Here is an 11,146-nt window from a genome sequence, read left to right on the forward strand (position 1 = left end):
TAATGATGATACTCTATTGTTAGTGTGGATAACCTGCCTCGTTTCATGGTCAGTCTCATTGTTCAACAGTTCCCAGGATCCTCTGTGGCAGCACAACCACCCTCTCTAGGTCTCTGGCACCACATCCCTTCATAACGAGCACTTACACATTGTGGCCAACAATTCTCTAATTTCACCCTTGAGTTCTTTCAGTACTCTCAGGCAAGTACCATCTGGTTCTAGTGATTTATCTACATTTAGTTTGTCAATTAGGTATAAAATCACTTGCACATTTATTGCTCTTTGGTTTGGTATCTCTGCCCTGTCAGTCCCAAAAGACAATCTGGGAAGTGGGAATTTTATAGAATCACATAGCATCAGGGAAACTCAGAATTGGGAGGGTCCTTGGAGAACCTTTTTGAGGGAATTCCAACCATCCATTCATTCATATGAATAAATAAATATTTACTCTAGAAACAAAAATTGAGTGCCTACCATGTGCCAGGCAGGGTGCTGGGATAAGGCAGCAGGCAAGGCAGACTAAAATTACCCCTGGTGATGCTGACAGTATTAGTGGCTAAGCTGGGGCAGGAACAGAAACCCTCTGCCTCCTGCTCTTCTGCCTCTCATTTCTCCCATTTAAGATAGGGAGAGGGACACAGAGAGGTAAAAATGGAGCTCAGAGTCAGTTCACAAAGGGGACTGTAACACTTACACAATGAAAATAACTGGGGGCATTTTCCTAGCCTTAGTTATGCAGGCTCTGGAGGAATGGAGTCAGGAATTTGGGGGCAGGAAGGAGGCAGAAAAGGAAGGAGGCCAGCGGAGAAAGACATTGAGATACCATGTAGGGAGATGCTATGAATCGTAAATAAATATTTTCCTCTACTTTCTGGACTGCAGGTATTCACAATGGGCTATTTCCCAAGCCCTTCCAGATAGCATTCCAATACGAAGTCATTTTCTGCCCTGGAGCAGCACTCAGGAGTCCAGGGGCAGAGCAATGGAGACTTATCTCAAGGCAGAAAGCAAGGGTGCAAAGTGGAGGAAGTGCAGAATAGAAATCCCATTCTGTTGAACTCTGGGGTTGCTGTGTGGCTTGCTTTAGCCATAAAATGGGAGCTGGAGTCTCATGTGTTCTAGTACCTCTGAGCAGAATCGTTAAGAACCAGCTCTTGATCTGCTATTTCTCTTTTCCCTTTTTGGGTCTTGATGACATTGGGATCCTGTCAGCCTGGGTTCTAGAGGCAAGAAGGCCTAGAGCAGAGCCATAAATGGACAGTTGGAGGTCCAGAAAATAAGGCAAAACACTTGTTTGCAATTCCCACACTGGACATGGAACATGAATGAGAAATTAACCTCTGTGTGAGCCATTTAGATTTGAGGTTGCCGCCGTGGCGTACTCTAGCCCATCCTAACTGATACAGGGAGGCAATGGGAGTTGGTGAGGCAGGATGTTACTGGGGTCACCCTGAAGAAACGGGTAAACTGAAGCAAGTTCAAATTACCAGAAATTGAGTTTATTCAGGAAAAACAAGGGAACTGAAATTCAGGAAACATGTGCTCTAATAAGCTATAAGAAAGTAAGTCTTTTTTTTTTTTTTTTTTTTTTTAAAGAAACAGAGAGGGAGAGTGGAGAAGGGGAGGGCAGAAGGAGAGGAAGAGAAAAAATCTCAAGCAGACTCCCTGCTGAGCATGGAGACTGATACAGGGCTCGATCCCACAACTGTGAGATCATCATCTGAGCTGAAACCAAGAGTTGGATGCTTAAACCACTGAGCCACCCAGATGCCCCAAGCAAGTAAGTCTTTTTTAGGGTTTGGAGAGTGCTATATTTATGGGCTAGGAGTACAAAGGTCAGCCAGAATCCAGCAGTTACTTGACTTAGGAATGGGGAGGGATTCTTGATACATGCTCATTGGTCAAGAAAGGAATCTCCATCTTCTATAAATCAGGCATTTACAGGAAATGAGATTCTTAAATTCCTAAGTTCCATTCTTCTGAGGGTGCGTGCCCCAGAGTCTCCATTTCATAGCCTCTGGTTCCATTTTAAATTGAAATCCTTTCTTACTTTCTCACTAGCTTTGGTAACAAATCTGAAAAGACCAAAGCCAAGAGTTCAGCTATAGAGCAGGCTTTTGCCTAAGAGGGAGAAATAATGACAATGAACTAGAAGGGCTTGGGTGTTGGGAGGGCTGGGGTACACAATCCGTTTGAACCAAAGGAGAAGCTAGACTTCATAATGAGAGGTAGTAGGCCTTACCTGATGGCAGGTTGGGCTCTGGAGCCAGATCTTTCTTTCTCTGCCCCATGAAAAAACTATTCTGTTTCAGTTTCCTCTTCTGCAAAATGCAGATGATAAAAATAGCACCTAATTACAGGGTTGTTTTGGGGCCTAAATGAGTTGCCCACGTATAATGAGCTGCTCCTGGGTGCTCAGAACAGTTTCCAACTGTTCTAGTAGTAGTATGCTTAGTAATAGAAGATGCTTAACGCACTTTATGCTGTTAGTCCTAGTCTTTACAATGTTCCCATTTTGCAGATAATAAAATCGAGTTCCAAAGAGGACCCAAGAATTCCTGGAGATCACAGAGCCAGCCAACAGCAGAGAAGGCTTCACTACTGTGGCCAGTAAGTCGCTGGCTCTGCCTGAAATGGGTGTGGAAAGCCAATGACAAGCCTTTAATTTGCTCTTAAGCCAAAACAGTTGTTAGTAAATTAAACATTGATTGTAAAGGGGCCTCTAATTAAGATTCACTAATTACATCACCAGCTCAATTGTCATGCAGTTTATATACAATTACCCTAGAACAAATATTTAATTACTTTCCTCTTAATACATTAAACTAATATTGTTCCTCAAGCTGTGGGATAGGAATATGGAAACATTTAATTGACACGGAGACATGAAATCAGAGAATTAATGAGACAACAGCCACATTGTCCTGTCTGTAGTGTGACAGAGGCCTGGGGTAATGAGAAGAAAGGAAATCAGCAGAGGAAGGACCCTTGTATCTGTATCTTTTCTTCTTGTGATTGAGGAGGTGGAAGTAGCAGGAGGAGGATACGGAAATATGGCAAGTTCCTGAAGAGAGTTGTCCAGAAGGCTCCTGGGGACGGCTGAAGCTGTCACGGGTTGAAACTGCATTGTAGCATAACTCCTCTCTCCACTCAATCTTCCCTCCCTGAAGTTGTCCATCCCGAAGGCATTCCCTACTACACATCCTGCACACTAAATTGCCATGCTCAGTCTGTACCGGAAAACTCCCTTTGCAACAGGAAGCCACTGGATTTTTCTGAGTGGCATGATGTGACTCCTTGTGAACTGGCTAGGGCTGAGGAGGAGCAAGAGGTCAAAAGCAGAAACCTTTATTAGGAGCCTACTGCTGGGAGTTTGCAGAGTCTGGGCTTCTCTGCTCTAAAGGGTAAAGGGAAGGTCACAGCCAAGGGCCCTTGGAGGAGAAGGACTCAGATTCTGGCACGGAGGAGAGTTCAAGGGCTGGGGTGGAGACTGTGGTCATTGCAGACAACTGTCCCAGCTCTGTCCTTTATCTGGCATAGGTTCTGTCTGCAGGAGCAAACTGTTCCCCCACGGAGCCATCCCCTGGGACTGCCCCTGTGCATTCAGGGGCCCCTGAACCCAGCGACACCAGCATCCGTGGAATGCTTGTGGGTTTGGTTTGGAGACGGAGTTAGGAACCTTACATTACATACACAGTTATTTCACAGGCTGATAAAAATCACTGTAACAGATTAATAATCTGTAATGTAAAACTTAATACTTGCTTAAACCTGTCTGAGTTTGATTCAGAGATTTCTAATACAAAGAGAAAGCAATAAACTCAGGCCTTCAGGAGAGGGGAGGGTCTTGGATGTATATCTTTTTCCCAAAGTCTTCTGAAACATGGGATTCTGTTCAGTATTGATGCTGCCTACCAGCCATGAAGTTGAGCAAAGCTATTTAATCCTTGAATCACTTTCTTCTTCCGTAAAATAAGAATGACTCTAATACTGGACAGTCCACCTCACTGAGTTGTGAGTCACACATGAGATACGGGAGTGGCCGCAGTGTATGTGTTATAAAATGAGAGCAAAAATCCAGCACAGGCGTCCTGGCTATCCTCCCTGGGGTAAGTGCTACCAGGGACAGATCTGAGGTGACCCATCCCCTTCTATCAGAAAGACTCTCAGCCAGAGACAAGAAATTTCACCTCTGAATCCTGGAACCCTTGTTAAACATTTCTCTAGCCATATTTGCCTCTGAGGAATTCTTTCCTTGAGATTTTATTAGACGGAAAGAGAGGGAAGGAAATTTCCAGACACAGAGCGCCCCACGATGTGCCAGGAACTGTGCTGGGAGTTTTAACTACATTACCTCAGGTAACATCACCATATTTCTGTTGGGAAAATCTGTGAAAGGCTAAAATGGGGGAAGAAAAAAACGAACAACAATGAAAAGATGACTGTTGGGGGTTCTCTGGAGTGCAATCTGCCAGCTTATCTGATTCTGTGGGGTCTGTGCATTTCATTGTCTTTGAGCTATTTACAATCTGTAAATCCTAGAAAACTGATAGTAATGCAAATGATCTTGGCCTTAGAAATGCAAATGAGTATGTTTGGTGGAGATGCAGCTGATTATTACCCAAAGGTTATTGACCAGCTCTGTCGATCTTTGTAAATTGAGTTCAATGTTCCTGATCACCCATAGACAGGTAATCCTTGAATTCTCCCTTCAGCCAGTTGTTCTTAGTGGCTCCCTCATTAGCTAATGAGTTAAATAAGATAAATAATAACTTTGACACATAGTCATTTTGTGTTTATATAAGAGTCATAATCTTACCTTTAAGAAAGTATCCTTTAATATTATATATCAGAGGGGCGCCTGGGTGGCTCAGTGGGTTAAAGCCTCTGCCTTCAGCTCAGGTCATGATCCCAGTAACCTGGGATGGAACCCCGCATTGGGCTCTCTGCTCAGCGGGGAGCCTGCTTCCTCCTCTCTCTCTGCCTGCCTCTCTGCCTACTTGTGATCTCTGTCTGTCCAATAAATAAATAAAATATTTTTAAAAAATTATATATCAGAAAATTGAGAGAAGACACAATATTTGCTCTCCTAATGTCACAGAACTGTAGATTCTCACAGCTGGGATTTGACCTTAGGTCCGTCTAGTTCCTTCCACTTTATGGAGCAGCTTCAAATAGGTCATGGCCTAATGATGCACATGTGTGCCTTTTTTCCCCCTGATTTTTGTGTGTCTTGGAAGACTGAAGAGCCTGGATCTCACACTCAGGAGTAATTATCTTTTTTTAAAAAAATATTTTATTTATTTATTTGACAGAGAGAGATCACAAGTAGGCAGAGAGGCAGACAGAGTGAGAGGGAGGAAGCAGGCTCCCCACCAAGCAGAGAGCCCAATGTGGGACTCGATCCCAGGACCCTGAGACCTTGATCTGAGCTGAAGGCAGAGGCTTAACCCACTGAGCCACCCAGGTGCCCCGGGAGTAATTACTTTTTGAGGGAATGAAGGAGTAGGGTCAGACTGGGTTCTGGGCACATGGTTCACAGGAAAGTCTGGTGTGTGAGGGATGGACTCAGGTGTGAGGATCAGACTCACTCTGGAGAAGGGCTTAGGGTGGGGAAGAAAGGAAAGGCATGGATGGAAGAAATGTCCAGAAACCCAAGCTTGGTCTCTTTCCTTCCCTCTCTTCCTTTACCACCTGCTACCACTTGTCATATCCAGAATTCTCCCCGTAACCATGATATCAGGTGAGAATTAATGAAATCCCAGCTTCCCTCTGAGGAACCTTGGATCTAATCTCCAAATTTTCCCATGAAATGTAATTGTACTGAACCCCCCTCTGGGTGTTTGGATGAACCTCCTCACATCTGGTTTCTCCAAATTCAGCTTCTCCCTCACCAATCCATCTCACACCACCACTACTGCCCAACTAACACCCCTGAAAGAATGCTTTGAACATGGATGGCCTCCCCAGGCTGGTATTAGAAATGTCTGGAAAGTACTTGGTGAGGAATGTTGAAGGAACTGCTTCCTCCTTCCCTCCTTCTTTCCTTTTTCATTCCATGAGTATTTTGATTAAGTGCTTGCCCCCACTGGCTAACATGATAAAGCATGACTTGGGGGTTCCTAAGGGTTACAAGAAAAGACCTTTCTGATTCAGGCAGATAACCTTTTAAATAAACTCCATCTAAGACTACTGTAATCTCTACCCTCTTCTGCTCCGTCAGTCTCCAAGAACCTCTCCCTTCTAAGTACTGTACTTGTCTGTCTCCTCAGTAAGAAAGTAAGCTCCATGAGAGAAGGGATTTATGGGGGTCTTAGTTTTATTATTTGTTAAGTTTTGGTTTTGTTCTCTTGTTTTTTGGTTTTCGTCCCATCACTGACTAGTACCTCAGGCATGATCAATAAATATTTGTTGAATGAATGAATATATGTGCATCCCTCAGGGTCATCTTAGTGATGAAGTTCTAGAACATAGGTGAGGTTCAGTGGGGTGAGGTCCAGAGCTGATGACCAAGAATTCTTGAGACATCTTTGGTGCAAAATGGTGGTTTATTAAAGCACTGGGACAGGACCCATGGGCAGAAAGAGCTGTTGCCCAGGGCTGTGAAGAATTGTCCATTATATACTCAGGGAGGAGGGTAGGGATGGCATAAGTCTCTGAGGAATTTTGGAAGCATGGTTTCCAGGACATTGAGGGGCTAGTTATTGTTGGGAAAAAAGGTTATTTATTACCAGTAATAAAACATTTTGTGAGACCCTTTAGATGTATATCAGTGGGCCATATGCTTGGGAACAATTGTCAACATGTTATCTTGGAGGGTTTAGAGATGAAGTTAAAAAGGAATTGTTAAAGTAGACTTACAGGATCCTGGTTGGGGTTAGGGGTCAGTCAGGCTATGACTGCCCTTTGCCCTTAGCAAAGTATAAAGGTAGAGGTAGTTGAGTCCCTAGAAGAATGTCACTCTGCCTGTTTTAAGGGCTTGTCAGTGGGTAAGGAAATTTAATAATTTTTCTTCAGCCTCCGTTTCCCACATCATTAGCAGCTAGTGAAATACATCCAATCGCTTGCATTTTACTGATGAGGAAATTTGAGGTACTAATTTGCAAAAGGGGAATTGACCTAAGAAAAAGGCAGAGCCCAGATTCTGGTGCAGGAGTCCTCAGCCATGGTCCCTATCTTTACCAGTCAGGCAAGAGATGCCCAATAAAACCACACAGCAAGATGGGATGTAGGAGGGTCACTGGCTGCCACACTGACCAGAGGTGAGCAGGACAGGAGTGTGGGCAGGAGTGAGCAGGGGCTCCCTCTGGAGGAGAAGGGATTAGAATCCAGAAGGGAGTGGACAGCACCACTTATGGACAACATAAGCTTAGGGCCTGAATCAGTGAGGTGGGTTAGGGACTAACTAGACAAACTAACTAACTAACTAACTAGACAAAAAGAGGAAGGAACAAGATGAGGAGTTAAGCAGTGTTTTTTTTCACTCATTCATTCAGTCATTCAATATACATTGAGAATCTACTATATTTCAAGTGTAACACTTGGCTCTAAGATACAAAAAAAAAAAAAAAGAAGATTAAGACACAATATTTGCTCTTCAGGAACTTGTGGCCTAAGGAGGGAGAAACACATATATAAGCCGAAGTTGTGGGAAATAGATGTCAGAGTTCAGAAACAAAAGCCCTGAATCCAGGAAGAGAGAGAGAGGGAGGCGGGGCTGTGCTGCAGAGACTGCATCACTGGGTCCTCTTGCCTGGAGCTGGATTTTGGACGACTGGTGTTTGCCAGGAGCTTGGGCGTGTGGAAGAAAACTCCAGGCAGAGCGAATGCATGGATAGCAGTAGAGAGGCAAGATGTAGGCTGCTTAAGGGGCCCGCCCAGCTTAGGCAGATACCAGTACCGGGTTGTGGAGGACATACACAGAGGGTAGGTGGGGAAGGTGAGTGGATAGAGGCCAGGTCATACAAGGCCCATGTGCCTCCGGGATACAGGCAATACTCCCTACACCAGGGGTCTGCAAATTTTGTCAAAGGCCAGATGGTAAATAATTGAGGCTTTGAACTTGGCCAAAAGCAGCCATAGATAGTATGTAAATAAATGGGCATGGTTGTGTTTTCCAGTAAGGCTTCACACACACACACACACACACACACACACACACACTGGGCAGCCATGAGCCAGTGTTTTGGCAGAGGAGAGAATCCAAAGATTTAGGAGGCTAGAATGTGCCAGATGTATTAAAGCAGGCAACTTCTCCAGAGCCAGGTGAACTAGCCTAACTGTGAATTTACAAGTCTGAGTAGGATGGCAGCAATGGGAAATGAAAAGAGGATGCAGAAACCACTTTGTACGACTAGTGAAGGGTCCTGGTAGCTAAAATAGTACAGGACATGAAGAGCACAAAAGAATTAACGGTGGATCCCAGATTTTGAGCATGGGTAGGAGGGAGGAAAGCAGTGACTTTGTGATTTAATTTTAGGTAGTACCCTGCTGCTCTATAACAGAAATGTAGATAAAGATATTCATCAGGAATTGCAAAACAAATCAGAAAAATCTCTTCCATGTTACTGCAAAGGCAGAGATTCTTTTAAAAAGCAAATATTACCTGCAGGTGGAGGGAAAGGGATTGGGGGTGGTGGGCAGGGGAGAAGCAATGTCTTCCAAATAAGCTTTTTGCTAACTGAAGGGAAATGGATACATCTGGAAAATTCAAAACTGTTTGCATAAGTGATGCCTGGCTGTTCAGGCCCTGTTTCTCAAACCCCAGGTGTTACATAAGATAATGTTGCTAAAATGTTTGGGACTTAGGGAGAGAGACTGTATAAACATGTGGTTTTACTATAGCTCATAAAAGATGATTGTGTGGGAACCTCAGAAAAATTGAAATTCTGTACAGTATAAATGAATGGCTTCCCTTCTTTTATGGCTGTGCCTTGCTTGAGGTTCGAAGATGTGATTAGAAATGAGTATCTAGAGGCCGCGCCAAGGTACTAGGATTTAGCAAGTCGCCTCCATTTGACTATTGAGTTCTGGGGACTCTGGAGTGTAGGTAAAAGAGAGATAGTGTGTAGATGTGAGTGGGCATGTGTTTGTGGGTGCTCCAGGCCAGGCATGGGAAGAAAACTGAGTGACCGCCAAGTAATCAGCAGGACCATGGGAGTTGGCTGGTTCAGGTAGTAGTAGCTGGGACCCCGTGCAAAACTCCGGGGGAGCTTGACCTCCATGCATCTCCTCAGCAATTCCCATTTTCTCAAGCAAAATGAAATGTGAAATGGACTTGTTTTTTAACAGCAGCATTTTGTGTTTATTCGCCCACCAGGGGACAGAACAGCCGTGCCTTTGAAGAGCCAGCCGCATGTGCGGTCCCGGGGCCTGCTCTCTAGGGCATGGGCTGTGAGAACTTGTGTGTGTCCAGAATACCAGAAAATCTGGCAGAAGGAAAGAGAAGAGGATGGGAGGATAGCAAATACTTCAAGGAATTCCTACAGAATCCTTTCCAGGAGTTTCATCCTTGATTCTTTACTGTGACTCTTTCTCCAGTAAGATTCCTCCTACCAGAGTCCAGTGGGCAGAGGGACAATCAGGTGAGGTGGGATGGGGAGTGTGGGCTGAGGGGTAGGAGACAAGGAAGGACTATAATGGGTCACTTGGAAATCCTTCGCCTCAGTGGAAGAATCCTCTACCACCAGGGGGAGGCCTGGTAGCATGGAAAGAGCCAAGGCCTGAGAAAGTCAGAGGTTCAAATGCCGAGTCCGCCATGTGCCAGATGCCAGGCCTCAAGCTTAAGCTCTTAGAGCCCACTTTCCTTGTCTATGAACTATGCATGGAGAGATCTCTGAACTACCGAATGATTTTTGGAAACCACCAGGCCCTCAGCCTGCCTACTACATGCTAGCCTAAATATGACCACTTATATAAGTCTTATGCCAACAAGAACCTGGGATTCCTGATTTCCCAGGCCACGTTCAACTGAGGTTTTCACTGACTGGTCTCAGCAGGGTCTGGGAGTATTTTGGGTCTCGTTGCTGAAACCTTCAGTTCACGAGTACTAACAGACACTATGCTGTGTTCTGGGCACGGTGCGGCACACACAAAGCAAGCCACTCATGCAGCTCCAGGGTGGGGGTTGAGAGGTAAAGCCTGATCCCAAATCATGATAGCGCAGGGTAGAAAGTGGAGCAGGCTCCATACACGGCAGATGGTGGGGCTGAGACAATTCAGAGGAGAGAGCATTCTTTGCTTTTGGAATTCTGCTGCTTATTAGCTGTGCGATCGTGAGCAAACCTCATAACCTCTTTGAGCTGTGTCCTCTCCGTCTGCAGGATAATAGAAATGGTGAGTATGAAGTCACAGGGAAGAGTAAATGAAATAACATATGGAAAAGCATGTAGCAAAGTGCTGATCTGGGTTTGATGGTTATGATTAGCAGGTTCGAGTCCGTAAGTTAATATTCCCTTCTACTCCTCATTTAGCAAACCGTGCAGCTGGAGCCCTCTGATGGGAGGAAAATAGCTCTGTGCTCCAGGAGAGCAGGACTTGAGTCTTATCTCTATGCACCGAGGTCTGCCACAGGACTTGGCAGATGGGGGAGGTTCTGCTACAGTCAGCATTCAGAGAAGAATACATTTAATGACTGACCCCAGAGAGCACACTGCATCCCAGAACTAGGAAAGAACCGGAAGAAATAAACGTGCCGTCATCACTTCTGTTAGGTGTCTGGGTGTGTTCTCTGGCCCGCCGACCCTGCTCTGCCCCTGGAGAGGCTGACCTGTAAGGGGCTGCGTCCACGGATGCCTTGCCTTCTGGCTTCCAGTTGGGATCAGTCAGTGGGGAGTATGGACAGGAGATGGGGAAACAGGTGGAATGTGAGATGAGATCTTTATTACCTGGGATCCTGCCCTGCCAGGTTAGTGCGGTCGGGGGCTCAGGAAAGGCCACAGACCCTGTTAGCAGCCCTTTCCCTATGGTCACTGTCTGCCTTTCTAGAAGAAACTCCATCCCGTCAGTCCTTTGAGCCCAGGGGAGGTAGCCATAACCTGCTGTCACCAGCACGGGACACTGTGCAGACCTTAACCCTTCAGGTGGCTTTTTCCACCATTTCCTCAGCGCACCTTATTGTTCGTTAACAGGGACCTTGACTTTTACA

At 45.3% G+C, this 11,146-nt stretch overlaps 1 long non-coding RNA gene across 1 annotated transcript; it reads left to right on the forward strand.

The window, feature by feature from the left end:
- The first annotated feature begins 4,105 nt into the window (after nt 1–4,105).
- On the forward strand, nt 4,106–10,690 carry LOC123389530. Its single transcript, XR_006604145.1, has 3 exons — nt 4,106–4,359; nt 9,320–9,584; nt 10,473–10,690. It is a non-coding gene; the product is annotated as an uncharacterized LOC123389530 (long non-coding RNA).
- Nucleotides 10,691–11,146: the final 456 nt, after the last annotated feature.

This window comes from Mustela putorius, unplaced genomic scaffold, assembly GCF_011764305.1.
Source record: "Mustela putorius furo isolate JIRA1106 unplaced genomic scaffold, ASM1176430v1.1 tig00003983_pilon_pilon_pilon, whole genome shotgun sequence".
NCBI lineage: Eukaryota > Metazoa > Chordata > Mammalia > Carnivora > Mustelidae > Mustela > Mustela putorius.